Genomic DNA, 16,558 nt, shown 5'->3' with positions numbered 1-16,558 from the left:
ATTCCGCTTGGTAGCCCTGCAGCCCAATGGTATCAATGTGGACTTCACAAGCTTCAAAATCTCCCTTCCACCACATCCCAAAACCAGCCCAGCTCGTCCCCACCTCCCTAACCTGAACTTCCTCCTACCTATCCCCTCCTCCCACCTTAAGCCCCATCCCCATCTCCTACCTAGCAACCTTATCCTGCCACCTTAACCTGTCCGTCCTCTCTGGACTGGCCTATCTCCTCCCGACCTCCCCACCTACACTCATCTTTACTGGCTCCATCCCCGGCTCTTTGACCTGTCTGTCTCCTTTCTACCTATCTTCTCCTTTATCCATCTTCTATCCACCACCCGCTCTCTCCCTATTTATTTCAGAACACCATTTCCCTTCCCCATTTTTGAAGAAGGGTCTAGGTCAGAAAGGTCAGCCTTCCTGACCCTCTGATGCTGCTTGGCCTGCTGTATTCATCCAGTTCTACACCTTGTTATCTCTGATGAACAAATAGTACAAGTTGAGATAAATACGTATGATCTGTTGGTCATTATCAAGATGTGGGTGCATGATGACCTAGATTGGGACCTGAATAGAATACCATATATTGAATTATGGAAGGACAGGAAGCTAGGAAAGCGTGCAAGAATGGCTGTGTAATTAAAACAACATAGGGATTGTTGACTATAATTCAAGAAACCAGAATATAGCAGCAGTCCGATCTGCACAGAGATGGGGAAAGATGAAGTAAAGAGTTCACTTGTGGGAATTGTGTATAAGCCTCCTAACTGTAACCACAAAGTAAGACAGGATATCAATGATAATATCAAACACAAAGAAAAAACATCTAGTTCTGCAAAGATATATGCAAGTCAGAAGATTGGAAATAATACAGAAACAAAAACAAAGGATTAATATAAGGATGGAAACTTAAAGTACAAGAGAATATTAGCCAGAAATATTAAAACAGATAGGAAATGTTTCTTCAGATATTCAAAAAAGTAAAGAATTAACAAAAGGAGTGTTGGTCCAAGAGAAAATTAATCTGAGGAACCAGTAATGAAGGATAGAGAGGTGGTAGATGATTTAAACAGATATTTTGCATCCATCTTCTCTAGACAAGCTACAAATAGCACTTCCTCGAAATAATTGTCGATTGTAATTGAAAAGGTGGGAGGAACTCAAAAAAAAATCACAGTTACCAGGGAAGTAGCACCAAGTAAGTTGTTGGAATGAAAAGATGACAATTCCCCAGGTCCTGATAGATTTTATCCAAGGGACTTAAAAGGAGGAGCCACTGGAATAGATAATATTTTGGTTTTAACTTCATAAAACTGATCAGGGTAAAGAAGGTTCCTTTAGATTGGAACATCACTAATGTAGATCATTTTATTCAAAAAGGAGGGTCGGCAGAAAGTAGGAAACATCAGCACAATTAGTCATAAGGAAAAATTTGAGGATAATGCTCACTTGGTTTTGTCAAAGGGAAATTCTAATTAAATAATTTATTGAAGCCCATTGAGGAAGTGTCTTGTGCTTTAGATCAAGGGGAACTAGTGGATTTAATGTATTTAGATTCCCAAAGGCATTCGATAGGGCACCACGCCAAAGGTTGTTGTAGAAAATAAAAGCTTATCGTACTGGGTAATATATTGGCATGGATAGAAGATTGGCTTTCCAACAGTAAGCAGAGAATAGGAATAAATAAATATGTTTTAGGCCTATAGGCTGTCAGGATGAGGTGTGGGATAAGGGTTGATGATGGGTGTCAACTCTTTACAATTTATATGAATGATTTGGAAGAAGGCATTGAAGGTGTAATAGCTAAATTTGTTATCTTTCCAACAAAGGTAGTTGAAAAGCACATTGTGAATAGGATGTAAGGAGCCTACAATGGGATATAAGTAGCTTAGATGACTGGACAAATATCTGGCATAAGGAGTAAAATGCAGAAAGTATGAAATTGTTCATTTGGGCAAAAAGAATAACAAAGAAGCATTATCTAAATGGTGAAAAGCCACCTAATGCTGAGATGCAGAGAGATCTGGATGTTGTAGCATTTGAATCACAGAAGATAAAGAAAGTACTTATGAGAGCTAATAGAACATTATGATTTATTGAAAAGGGAATTGAATGCAAGAGCAGGGAGGTTTTGCTTCAGTTATACATGGCACTGGGGAGACTGCATCTGGAGTACTGTATACAGTACTGTTACCATATTTATGGAAGTATCTTAACACATTGGAAGCAGTTCAGAGAAGATTTACTGGACTAAAATGTAGAATCAGCGATTACTTTATGAGGAAAGCCTAAATAGACTAGGCCTGTATCCTCAGGAGTTTAGAAGAATCAGACGTGACTTAATTGAAACATATGAGATCCTGAAGGGAGTTGATGGGTGCCTGTGAAATGGCTGTTTCCTCTTATGGGTGAGTCTAGAACTAGGGGTCATAGTTTCAAAATAAAGAGGTACCCATTTAAACAAAGATGAGGAAACATTATTTTTCTCAAAAGAGCTGTGAATCTTTGGAATTTCCTTCCTGAAAAGGCAGTGTGAATCCACAATATTAAATATTTTTAAGGCAGAGATAAATAGCTTCTTGATTACCAAGAGGACGAAAGATTTTTAGGGATATGCAGGAATGTAGAGTTGAGGTTAAATTCAGATAAGCCACAATCTTATTAAATGGCGCAGCAGGCTCAAAGGGCTAAGTGCCCCATTCTCATTCTTATGTATGTTCAAAACTATAGAATCTTGAAAGGTCTTCATGTTAGTAACAGCAGTTTCAAACACATCTACTTCACAGTCTCTGACCTGCTCTTGTAGAGACAGACAATATTTATATGGCTGATCACATTCAATTTCTGAATGTTGATCGTGTCAGATTCAGAGAAGGTAATACTAATGAATCTCAAGGGGAACTAATCAGATTCTTCCTTGTTGTAGATGGGTGCATATGTATCTTGTTAATTACCAGTCCACAAGCCTGGATGCTCTCCAGGTCTTGCTGCAGATGAACACAGACTCCTTTAGAATCCTAGAGCCATCGTTAGGGAACAGCATCACTTCTAACATTGTAATAGAAGGTAGGCTATTGCTGAAGCAGCTGGAGATGGTTTAATCTCGATAACTATCCTGAAGCCAGACTTGGTGAAATGTTGTTCAATGCTAAGCACACTCGCTCTCACCTTATCTCTGAACTTGTCCATGTTAGGACTAAAGCTGCCGTGAGTGAGGGGCCCTGGCAGAACAGAAACTGAACATCAATGAGCATTTTATTGTTGAGTATGTTGCCACTTGATAGCATTGTCAATGATCCCTCTCACTCCATAGCTGATGATCAAGAATTGACTAATGTGACAGTAGTTGGCCAGGTTGGATTTGTCTTGCTGTTTGTGGGCAGAAAAACAAAACTTGGCAATTTTCTTTTTTGTTGAGTGGATACTGGTGCGGTAATTGTAATCAGAACAGGTTGATTAGGGGTGCAGTTAGAAACATTCAAGCAGCCAATTAAGCATTCATTTTTGAGAGCAATTTTAACATTTGCTAACCTAAAGAAAATTATTTCAGACAGCACATTGAATATATATTTAAACTCAGGTACAATGCTTAAAAGGAGATAGTTTCCAGCACGAGAAAAGGAGATAAAAGAATATGGAATTTAAAATCCTTAGTGTGTTCTTGGTGATTGAATGTTTCTCACCAGCTTGTGTTATCACCGTGTGCTTTACCCTTTAAGAGATTGAGAGAAAGCAAACTGAGAGAGGAACACTTCACCAATTACAATTATAAATGCATCTCAGTTCTCTACCAAGATAGCAGCTCCCTATGAAGTAGAGATAGTAGGAACTACCGATGCTGGAGAATCTGAGATAGCAAGGTATAAAGTTGGATGAACACAGCAGGCCAAATAGCATCAAAGGAGCAGGAAAGCTGACGTTTTGGGTCTAGACCCTTTCTCAGAGAAGTTCTTCATTTCTGAAACAGAGTCTAGACCCAAAATGTCAGCTTTTTGCTCCTCCGATGCTGCTTGGCCTGCTGTGTTCATCTGGCTCTACACCTTGTCATTCCTATGAAGTAGATGTCTTTGAAACCACTGTTACTAAGATGAAGACATTTCTAGATTCTACAATTTTGAACATACAAACAAATGAATGAGAGTAGGGCACTTAACTCTTCGAGCCTGCTCCACCATTGAATAAGATCATGGCTGATCTGAATTTAACTTCAACTCTACATTTCTGCAAGCCAGGTAGCTGGTTAGTGCATTCCAATATCCGAGTTCCTTGTTTTCAAAGTTGGCTAATTGCAGGCATCTTTGTTATCTTAAACATGTGAATTTTCCATAAAGATGTAAATCCAACAGGACAAGAGATCAGATCAACTGATTTCAGTCTGTTTGGTAACATGTTGCCTTTAGTTCAGATTGGTTCTTATTTATGATTTCATACAGAATTTCATACAGCTTGGCTCAATCTGTAGTCAGGTAATCATTGCAGCCATTTTAACATGAGCGTTTCTTTTCCCTTTCCATACTAGTCCACAAAAAACACAAGTATTAAAATCAGATGATGGAAGCTGAAAGCCGATAGCCCACATTTTACCACATTAAAGATAAAAGATGAAAGGGATATGAGGAAAAGACAGGACCTACATGCAGCATGCTTGCAGATCATCCTAGATCTTTGTAAATGATGTGATCAGAAAAATGGGATAAGAAGTGGCATGGTTTGGAATTCTTTTACCACTTTATTTCACAGAGAATCTGACATCAGGGTGCACATTTTCAATTAAAAATTAGTCTATCAGCATATAAATAATAAAAGCATTGGAAAAAGAGGATTAAGTATGATTAGAACCAAAAAAGGGGATTTACGCATGGAGGCATGGAACATGGCTGAGGTGTTAAACAAATTAATACTCTGACTTCATCAAAAGATAAAAATGCCACCTCGGCCATGATGAAAGAGGAGGTAAGTCTGTTACTAGATGTTTTCAATATTTATGAGGAAAAAATGTTATATAGATTATTGATACTTAAAAATGACAAGACATGGGACCAAATGAGATGCATCAAAGGATATTGAAGGAAATGAGACTGGAAATTGCAGGGGCAGGGACCACAATCTTTCAGACACCGCTTGACTCTTTGAAAGTACCAGAAGACTTGAAAATTATGGATTTGTTCAAGAAAGATTGTAAAGATAAATTGCAGTCAGTTTAACTTCAGTGGTGGTGATGATTCTCAAAACAATTATTTGGGATACAATCAGTAGTCAGGTGGAAAAAATTGGGTTGATTAGGAAGAGTCAGTATGGGTTTTCAAAGGAGAACAGAAAGGCTTGATGACGATAATGCTGTTGATGTGGTGTACATGGATGACCAGAAGTCATTTGACACAGCACTGTAAACAAGCTTGTGAGGAAAGTTATAGGTAGGTCAGTAAAAGGGCTCGTATTAACATAGATACAAAAAGCTGAGTGATGGGAAACAGAGAGTAATGGTCAATGGATATCTTTCAGGTTGGTAGAAAGTTTATAGTGGGACCTTGCTTTCCCTGATATACATTAAGAATGGAGATTTTGTGGAGCAGGTGACAATTTTAAGATTTGCTGATGATACAAAGCTTGGAAGAATTATAGATTGTGAGGAGGATGATATTGAAGACAAGACAACATTGATAAGTTGGCAGAGTGGGCGGAGAGGTGGCAAATGATTTTCAATGTGGAAAAGTATGAGGTAATACATTTTTGGAGGAGAACGGTGAAAGAAAATATAAGATAGAGGGTACAATTACAAAGGGAGGGGCTTACTTGAGTATGTAAGTCATAGCATCACACAGTACAGAAGAGAACCTTTGGCCCATCAGTCTGAACCACCAAAAATATACTACTACCTATATTAATCCAACTTCCCTGTGCTAGGCCCATAGCTCTGAAAGTTGTGGCAATTGAAGTGCTTGTCTAAGTACTTTTTTTAAAGTTTGTGACATTAGCAGCCTCAAATGCCCTCCCAGGCTGTGCATTCCTGATCACCACCATCCTTTGGATGAAAATGTTTTTCGACAAATCTTTCTAAACTTGCCTCACTTCACTTTTAAAAATGCCCCATCATTATTGACCCTTTGACTAATGGGAACAGCTGTTTTCTATTCAATCTGTCCATGGCCCTCATAAGCTTATGCATATCTATTAGGTCTCCTGTAAAACCTCTCTGCTCCAAAGAAAACAATCCAATCTTATCCAGTCTCTTTTCATAGCTGAAATGCTCCAACTCAGGCAATATTCTGGTGAATTTCTTTTGCAACCCCTCCATTGCAATCCTATATTTCCTACTGTGTAGTGACCAGAACTGCATGTAGTACTTCAGTTATGCTGAAACAATATTCTATACATTTCCAACATAACCACCTTGCTAATATAATCTATGCATGACAGATATAGGCCATCATGCCAGAAGCCTTTTTAACTACCTTCTTAATCTGTCCTTCAGAGGTCTGTGAATGAGCGCCCCAAGAGCTTTCTGTTCCTCTGAGCTTCCTAGTGTCCTGCCCTTCATTGGGTACTCATTTGTCTTGCCGTTTCTTCCGAAGTGAAAACTTATCAGAGTTAAATTACATCTGCCATTGATCTGTTCATCTGACCAATATGTTTATATCCTCATGTAACCAAACACCTTCCACATCACAGTCGAGCACCCAGCTAATCTTTGTGTCATTCACAAAATTACTTATTGCATTCCTCTCCCCCACAGCATTCTCATCGACACCATTTATGAGGTTCACAAACTATCTCTACCATGTTCCTTGCAAAGTGTCATTAGCTGCCCTCCAATCCTTTAGCACTTTGCCAGATATGATTTAAATATTTTGGTCAGGGTTCCTGTAATTTTATTTTTTAAAATTCACTCAACGTTCGTGAGTGTTGCTAGGTGACCAACATTTTATTGCCCATCCCTGTCTGCCCTTGAGACAGTGGTGGTGAACTGCCTTCTTGAATCACTGCTGTTCAGATGCCATTAGGGAGGACATTCCAGGATTTTGACCTGGTGATAGTCAATAAATGGCATGGTATATTCAGATCTTTTGCCCATATTTGCATCAAGGCTGTAATGACATCAGGTGCTGAATGGCCGAAGTGAAACCCAGAACTGGGCACTAATGAGCAGGTTATTGATGAGCAGGGGATGATGATGACACCTTCCATAACATTACTGATGATTAAGAGTAGACTGATGAGGTGGTATTTGGGCAGGTTTGAATTGTCCTACGTTTTGTGCAGAGCACTTACATGAGCAATTTTCCGCATTTTTTTAATTCACGGGATGAGGGTGTTGCTGGCTAGGCCAGCATTTATTGCCCATCCCTCATTGTCAGTGGGCAGTTAAGAGTCAACCACATTGCTGTGAGTCTGGTGTCACATGTAGTCTAGACCAGGTAAGGATGGCAGTTTCTTTCCCTAAGGGATATTAGAGAACCAGATGGGTTTTTCTAACAATCAACAGTGGATTCACGGTCATCGCTAGATTCTTAATTCCAGATATTTATTGAATTCAAATTCCACCATCTTCCATGGCGAGATTCTGGTTCTCTGGATTAACAGCCCAGCAATAATACCACAACATTGTTGATCTAATGCCAGTACTGTGACTGTACTGGAAGGGGCATGTTCTGGAGCAAGTCTCCAGTGCTGATGCCAGAATATCGTCTAGACCCATAGCCTTTGCAGTAGAAAAGAAAATAGAATTAAAAAATGAGGAAAATAGCTCATGTGTAGTTGTGCACACAAAATATAGGACAAATTCAATCTGGCTAAATACCACCTCAACAGTCTACTCTTAATCATCAGTAAAGTTATGGAAGGTGTCATCATCAGTGCTTTAAAGCATCGAGTGCCTCCAACCACTCTTTGACATCTCATGGAGTGAATCAAGTTGGCTGAAGACTGGTATTTATAATGAAGAGGACTACTGGTGGAGGTCAAGATAGATCATCCATTCACCACTTTCAACTGAAGATTCCTGGGAATACTTATCTTTTGCACTGATGTGCCGGGTTTTTCCATGATTGAGGATTGGTATGTTTGGGACCAACATTCAGTGAGTTATAGAGTCATAACATCATTGAGCTGTACAGCATGGAAACAAACCATTTGGACTCACTCATCCATGCTGACCAGATAACCTAAATTAATCTCTTCCCATTGGCCAGCATTTGGCTCATGTCCCTCCAAACAATTCTAATACATGTGCCTATCCAGATGCCTTTTAAATGTTGTAATTTTACCAGTCTCCACCACTTCCTCTGGCAGCTCATTCCATACATGCACCTTCCTCTGTGTCAAAATGTTGTCCCTTAGGTTGCTTTTAAAAATTTCCCCTCTCACCTTAAACCTAGTTTCCCCTCTAGTTTTGGACTCCCCTACCCTGGGGTAAAGACCTTGACTATTCACCCTACCTGGGCTCCACACAATTTTATAAGCTTCTGCAAGGTCACCCCTCAGCCTTCGACACTCTAGGGAATACTGCCCCAGTCCCAGACATAACAGCACTATTTATATCCATAAACATTCGCCTAGCCAAAGAAATAATTGCGACACAGCTGAACAAATCAAAGTAAGCAGACAAACCAGAACACCAACAACATCAGTAAGAACACCACCATGAAACTATTATAGGTGTGCCTCACAATCCATTACACCTTCAACGATAGCACGTGCAAATAAATCAACGGAACACCAATGAGATCCCCAATATCAGGGCTAATTGCAGAAGCACTAATGCAAAGTTTAGAATGGACAGCCCTCCCCACTATGCAACCCAAACTTTAGGTTCGATACGTAGATGACGCCTTTGTGATTATTAAATGCACACAACTAGAAGAAACCCATTGACATATAACCAACATTCTTACTGGGATAAAATTCACACAGGAAGAAGAGAACAGCAACCGACCACCCTTCCTGAGCATAATGGTAGAACACAGAAAAATGGGGAATTTGTCTCATGACACACACAAGAGGGACACAAATTTGATTGGGACAATACATTGATAATCGCACAAGCCAAACAGAGACACACCAGGGAATTCCTGTCGGCTTGGTATTCCAACTGGAACTTGATCAACAAACATGTCGAATTAGATCTTGTTAACAAACCACTGAGAAGCAAAACAAGAATATCAACCACAACAACAAACTGAGGCATATAAATAACAAATGGGACAGAATAATTATGCTTCCCTGGAAACATATTGATGATGTTACCTAGTAGGGTGATGAAACATTCGCAACCAAACCCATCGGCTTGGCAAGCATTTCTACAATCTTAGCCCCGGTCTATTTAGCTTCTCCTTGTAGCTCAGATGCTCCAACCCTGGCAACAACCTTGTAAATCTTTCCTGACTCTTTCAAGTTTCGCAATAGCACTCCTATAGCAGGGAGACTAGAACTGAATGCAGTATTCCAAAAGTGGCCTAACCAACGGCCTGTACAGCCACAACGTGACCTCCCAACTCTTACACTCGATGCACTGACCAATAAAGGCAAGCCAAATACCATCAGCACTATCCTGTCTATCTGCAACTCTACTTCCAAGAAACTATGATCTTCACTTTCAAGAAACTATGATCTTCACTTCAAGGTCTCTTTGTTCAGCAACACTCCACAGGACCTTACTATTAAGTGTATAAGATTTGCCCTGATTTGACTTTCCAAAATACAATACCTCACATTTTCTAAATTAAACTCCATCTGCCACCTCTCGGCCCATTGACCCATTTGATTAATGTCCTGTTGTACTCTGAGGAAGCCTTCTTGGCTGTCCATTACACCTCTAATTTTAGTGCTGTCTGCAAACTTACTAGCCATACCTTCTATGTTCACATCCAAATAATTCAAATGAATGCCAAAAAGCAGTGGGCCGAGCACCAATCCATGTGGTACACCACTGGACACAGGCCTCCAATATGAAAAGCAACTCTCCACCACCGCCCTCTGTCTCCTACCTTTGAGCCAGTTTTGTATGTAAATGGCTAGTTCTCCCTGTATTCCATGTGATCTAACCTTGTTAACCAACTTACCTTGTTGAACTGAAGTTTATATAGATCAAGTTCACCATTTTGCCTTCATCAATCCTCTTTGTTACTTCTTCAAAAATCTCATTTAAATTACTGGGACACGATTTCACATGCACAAAGCCATGTTGACTATCCCCAATCAGTCCTTGCCTTTCTAAACACATGAAAATCCTGTCCCTCAGGATCCTCAAACAACTTGCCAACCATTGATGCTAGGCTCACTGGTCTACAGCTCCTCGGATTTTTCTTACCACCATGCTTAGTGGCACGACTTTAGCCAATCTTCAGTCTTCTGGCACCTCACCTGTGGCTATAGACCCACTTCTGTTCATGACTGGATATGGTTGAACCGCTGACTTAGGTCTGATCTGTTGGTTGCAGGATCACATATCTCAGTCTATCTCTTGCTGCTTAGGCTGCTTGGCATGTTGATATTTTCACCAGGTTGGCACCTCTTTTTAGGTCTGCTTGGTGCTGCTTCTACCATGCCCTCCTGCACTGTCTATTGAACCAGAGTTGATCCCCTTGCTTGATCGTAATGGTTGCATGGGCATATGCCAGTCTGCAAGATTGCTGATTGCTGTTGATGGCCCACAGTGCCTCAATAATGCCCAGTCTTGAGCTGTTAAATCTGGTTACAGTCTATCGTATTTAGCACGGGTCATAACATGATGGAATTTATTCTCAATGAGAAGGCAGGATTTCATCTCCACAAGGACTGTGTACTGGTCAACAGTAACAGTACCAATACTGACATAGACTGATTAATCCGTGGCTGGCAGATTGCTGAGGGTGAGCTCAAGTAGTTTTTTTTTCCCCAAGATAGTAGAAACTGCAGATGCTGGAGAATCTATAATATAGCCAGAAATAGGTTTGAGGATATAAAAAGTGATTTCAGGGAGTTAGGATGGAAGCTGCAGAGCAGGACGAACAGAGTAGTGTTCTCTGGTTTACTACCGGTGCCACGAGATAGCGAGGTGAGGAACAGGGAGCGGGCGCAGCTGAACACGTGGCTACGCAGCTGGTGTAGGAGGGAGGGCTTCAGATATGTTGATAATTGGGATGCCTTCTGGGGAAGGTGGGACCTGTACAAGAAGGACGGGTTGCATCTGAACTGGAAGGGGACCAATGTCCTGGGTGGAAGGTTTGCTCGAGTAGTTCGAGAGGGTTTAAACTAGTATGGCAGGGGGGTGGGAACCTGAGCTGTGTACCAGAGGTGAGTGTTGATGCAGGTGAGGCAGTAGCAAGAGGTAGACCAGCTAGTGGGAAGGATTTTCCTGGGAAGGAACCAAGGGATCGGTTAAAGTGTGTTTGCTTTAATGCAAGGAGTATCAGGAATAAAAGTGATGAACTTAGAGCATGGATCAGTACCTGGTGCTATGATGTTGTGGCCATAACAGAGACATGGGTTTCTCATGGGCAGGAATGGTTGCTGGATGTTCCAGGGTTTAGAACATTTAAAAAGAATAGGGAGGGGGGAAAAAGAGGAGGGGGTGTAGCACTACTAATCAGAGAGAGTATCACAGCTACAGAAGCTTCCATTGTCGAGGAAGATCTGCCTACTGAGTCAGTATGGGTGGAAATTAGGAACAGCAAGGGAGTAGTCACCTCGTTAGGGGTTTACTACAGGCCCCCCAATAGCAGCAGGGAGATTGTAGAAAGCATAGGTCGACAGATTTTGGAAAAGTGTGGACGCAGTAGGGTTGTTGTAATGGGTGACTTTAACTTTCCTAATATTGATTGGAACCTCCTTCGAGCAGAAGATTTGAATGGAGCTGTTTTTGTAAGGTGTGTTCAGGAGGGTTTCCTAACGCAGTACGTTGACAGGCCGACGAGGGGAGAGGCCATTCTAGACTTGGTGCTCGGAAACGAGCCGGGGCAGGTATCAGATCTTGTGGTGGGAGAGCATTTTGGTGATAGTGACCATAACACTCTCTCATTCTACATAGCTATGGAGAAGGAGAGGATTAGGCAGAATGGGAGGATATTTAATTGGGGAAGAGGAAACTATGATGCGATTAGACACGAGTTAGGAAGCATGGACTGGGAGCAGTTGTTCCATGGTAAGGGAACTATAGACATGTGGAGGTGGTTTAAGGAACAGTTGTTGGGAGTGATGAGTAAATATGTCCCTCTGAGACAGGCAAGAAGGGGTAAGATAAAGGAACCTTGGATGACGAGAGCGGTGGAGCTTCTAGTGAAAAGGAAGAAGGTAGCTTACATAAGGTGGAGGAAGCTAGGGTCAAGTTCAGCTAGAGAGGATTACATGCAGGCAAGGAAGGAGCTCAAAAATGGTCTGAGGAGAGCCAGGAGGGGGCACGAGAAAGGCTTGGCAGAAGGAATCCGGGAAAACACAAAGGCATTTTACACTTACGTGAGGAATAAGAGAATGGTCAAAGAAAGAGTAGGGCCGATTAGGGATAGCATAGGGAACTTGTGTGTGGAGCCTGAGGAGGTAGGGGAAGCCCTAAATGAGTTTTTTGCTTCTGTCTTTACGAAAGAATCGAACTGTGTAGTGAATGAAACCTTTGAAGAGCAGGTGTGCATGCTGGAATGGATAGAGATAGAGGAAGCTGATGTACTGAAAATTTTGTCAAACATTAAGATTGACAAGTCGCCAGGCCCGGATCAGATTTGTCCTCGGCTGCTTTGGGAAGCGAGAAATGCAATTGCTTCGCCACTTGCGAAGATCTTTGCATCCTCGCTCTCCACTGGAGTCGTACCTGAGGACTGGAGAGAGGCAAATGTAATTCCTCTCTTCAAGAAAGGAAATAGGGAAATCCCCGGCAATTATAGACCGGTAAGTCTCACGTCTGTCGTCTGCAAGGTGTTAGAAAGGATTCTGAGGGATAAGATTTATGACCATCTGGAAGAGCATGGCTTGATCAAATACAGTCAACACGGCTTTGTGAGGGGTAGGTCATGCCTTACAAACCTTATCGAGTTTTTTGAGGATGTGACTAGTAAGGTTGATGAGGGTCGAGCTGTGGATGTGGTGTATATGGACTTCAGTAAGGCATTTGATAAGGTTCCCCATGGAAGGCTCATTCAGAAGGTCAGGAGGAATGGGATACAGGGGAACTTAGCTGCTTGGATACAGAATTGGCTGGCCAACAGAAGACAGCGTGTGGTAGTAGAAGGAAAATATTCTGCCTGGAAGTCAGTGGTGAGTGGGGTTCCACAGGGCTCTGTCCTTGGGCCTCTACTGTTTGTAATTTTTATTAATGACTTGGACGAGGGAATTGAAGGATGGGTCAGCAAGTTTGCAGACGACACAAAGGTCGGAGGTGTCGTTGACAGTGTAGAGGGCTGTTGTAGGCTGCAGCGGGACATTGACAGGATGCAGAGATGGGCTGAGAGGTGGCAGATGGAGTTCAACCTGGATAAATGCGAGGTGATGCATTTTGGAAGGTCGAATTTGAAAGCTGAGTACAGGATTAAGGATAGGATTCTTGGCAGCGTGGAGGAACAGAGGGATCTTGGTGTGCAGATACATAGATCCCTTAAAATGGCCACCCAAGTGGACAGGGTTGTTAAGAAAGCATATGGTGTTTTGGCTTTCATTAACAGGGGGATTGAGTTTAAGAGTCGTGAGATCTTGTTGCAGCTCTATAAAACTTTGGTTAGACCGCACTTGGAATACTGCGTCCAGTTCTGGGCGCCCTATTATAGGAAAGATGTGGATGCTTTGGAGAGGGTTCAGAGGAGGTTTACCAGGATGCTGCCTGGACTGGAGGGCTTATCTTATGAAGAGAGGTTGACTGAGCTCGGTCTCTTTTCATTGGAGAAAAGGAGGAGGAGAGGGGACCTAATTGAGGTATACAAGATAATGAGAGGCATAGATAGAGTTGATAGCCAGAGACTATTTCCCAGGGCAGAAATGGCTAGCACGAGGGGTCATAGTTTTAAGCTGGTTGGTGGAAAGTCTAGAGGGGATGTCAGAGGCAGGTTCTTTACGCAGAGAGTTGTGAGAGCATGGAATGCGTTGCCAGCAGCAGTTGTGGAAGCAAGGTCATTGGGGTCATTTAAGAGACTGCTGGACATGCATATGGTCACAGAAATTTGAGGGTGCATCCATGAGGATCAATGGTCGGCACAACATTGTGGGCTGAAGGGCCTGTTCTGTGCTGTACTGTTCTATGTTCTATGTTCTATGTTCTAATCTGAGGTAACAAGGTGTAGAGCTGGATGATCAGAGCAAGCCAAACAGCATCAGAGGAGCAGAAAGGCTGATGTTTTGGGTTAGACACTTCTTCAGACCCTCTGCTTCCTCACCATCTGCTGCAGTCCCAGTCTAATGCTTAGGATCTGACAGTCTTGCCACTGTTGAATGATTCATAGCGGTGAACGTTGAAATCCCCCGCCCAGAGTACATTTTGTGCCCTTGCCACCCTTAGCCTGAAGTTCAACATGGAGGAGTACAGATTCATCAGCCAAGGGAGGATAGTGTGTGGTAATTAGCTGGCGGTTTCCTTGCACATGTTTAACCTGATCCTTGAAACTCATGGGACACAAAGTCAATGTTAAGGATTCCCAGGGCAACTCCCTCCTCAAGTAGCCAGGACTTGTTGAGAGACCAGTTAATAAAACATATGTTATTCTCGGCTTCAAGACCAAAGAGATGATGTCGAACTTGTAGAGGACACTTGTTAAACCTTAGCTTGACTATTGTGTATAGTTGTGAGTGTCACATTATAAGAAGGATCTGACTATATTGGAGGGAGTACAGAAGTGAGAGACAAGAATGAGATGGGTGAGAAATGTTACAAGGATGGATTAAAGAAGTAAAGATTGTTCTCCTTGGAGATAATAAGACTAAAAGGATATTTCATTAAAATTTTCAAAGTTGTAAGCAGTCTGTTTGGAGTAGAAAGGAAGAAGCTGGTCCCAATCATGAGGGGATCAAGACTGAAAATGCATAGATTTAACATAATGTGCTGGACAAGTAACGATGATGTGAGAAAAAACTTTTATTACGTAATGACTGGTTAAGGTATGGAAGGCATTGCCTGGAAAAGTGATGGCAGAAAGTTCAATCTGAGGCATTCGAAAGGGTGTTGGATGATTATTTGGATAGAAATAATTTGCAAGGGTATGGGAAAAGCAGATGGTTGGCACAAGGTAACAATGCTCATTTGAAAAGTTGTTGCAAATACTCTGGGCTGAAAGGCACTTTTTTGTAGTGCAATACTTCTGTGATTTAAATTGAACAATACAACAAAGCCTGTGATTTTATATACAGACCTATATTGCTCTTTATTACTCATGTTCTATAATACTAAATTTTGACTCCAAAAGGGTTGAAGGAATATGCATCATAAATGACAGAGAGAAAGGCTCGAAAATTTCACTGTAAACTCCAAGGTTTTGCTGTCAAGTTAGTTGGAATAATGGATTGGGAGATGAAACCAGATAGAGTGATAGAGTAACTAACACCAGTGAAATCGATTAAATGTCTGCAACAGAACTAAATAGACAACAACAAGATTGGTTGATTGAGAAAGAAGGGATCGAGGGACTTTGGAAAAGGTCAGTTTGTGTGCCTGACCAGTCAAGAGAAGATGGTTGACTCAATGTTGCAATGCAGCTACAGCATGCCTCACATTGGATTCTGTTGCCACCTCACCATAAACCATGTTCCAAATTCCTGCTGGGATTCCCAGAATTGACGAGCATTTGTGGTGTATTCACCGTATTCAAAAGCCCAGTGTGTACCCAGACAAACACTGTCAGTCCAGAACTGCCCTGCATAGTTTAGCATAGACATGGCAGATATGGGATACTTGGTGCTCCACTCTTTAGGCAGGGACCAGGAGGCCCCGCAGAATGAAGTGGTACTGAAGCACAATGTCCTCTTCCCCAGGACCAAAAGAGGTTGGCAAGACCATGTCTCAGAGATAATGGGAACTGCAGATGCTGGAGAATTCCAAGATAATAAAATGTGAGGCTGGATGAACACAGCAGGCCAAGCAGCATCTCAGGAGCACAAAAGCTGACGTTTCGGGATGAAGGGTCTAGGCCCGAAACGTCAGCTTTTGTGCTCCTGAGATGCTGCTTGGCCTGCTGTGTTCATCCAGCCTCATATTTTATTATCATGGCAAGACCATGTCTGCCTAGTTCAAAGTTTCCACCCAGGTCACTGCTTTAGCCACCTGGAGGAATGGCTCACACTATAGGAAGAAGGTCAGTGAACCTTTCCACTTAAGCTACATAAGTGCACCCATCTTCTCTGTAATACCTAATGCTCACTCTTTGTTGCTATACAAAGAGCACCTTCCACCAAGGGTCATGCTATATTAGTCTTATAATTGTCTGCAACAACTTCTCTCACTTGCTCTCCCCGTCCCAAAACCCTAACACCACTAAATTTGCATCCCTGCATGATGCCTACTTACTCAGAACATCTATCCGCTTGCGCTAACAGTAACAGCTTTACTACCCACTTTCATCTCCCAAATTACCGGCGTCTCTTACAACCCTGGGAACAAACAGCTCATAATAAAAC

The sequence above is a fragment of the Stegostoma tigrinum genome, chromosome 3 (genome assembly GCF_030684315.1).
Source record: "Stegostoma tigrinum isolate sSteTig4 chromosome 3, sSteTig4.hap1, whole genome shotgun sequence".
NCBI classification, from domain to species: Eukaryota; Metazoa; Chordata; class Chondrichthyes; order Orectolobiformes; family Stegostomatidae; genus Stegostoma; species Stegostoma tigrinum.
This window is presented reverse-complemented; position numbering follows the sequence as displayed.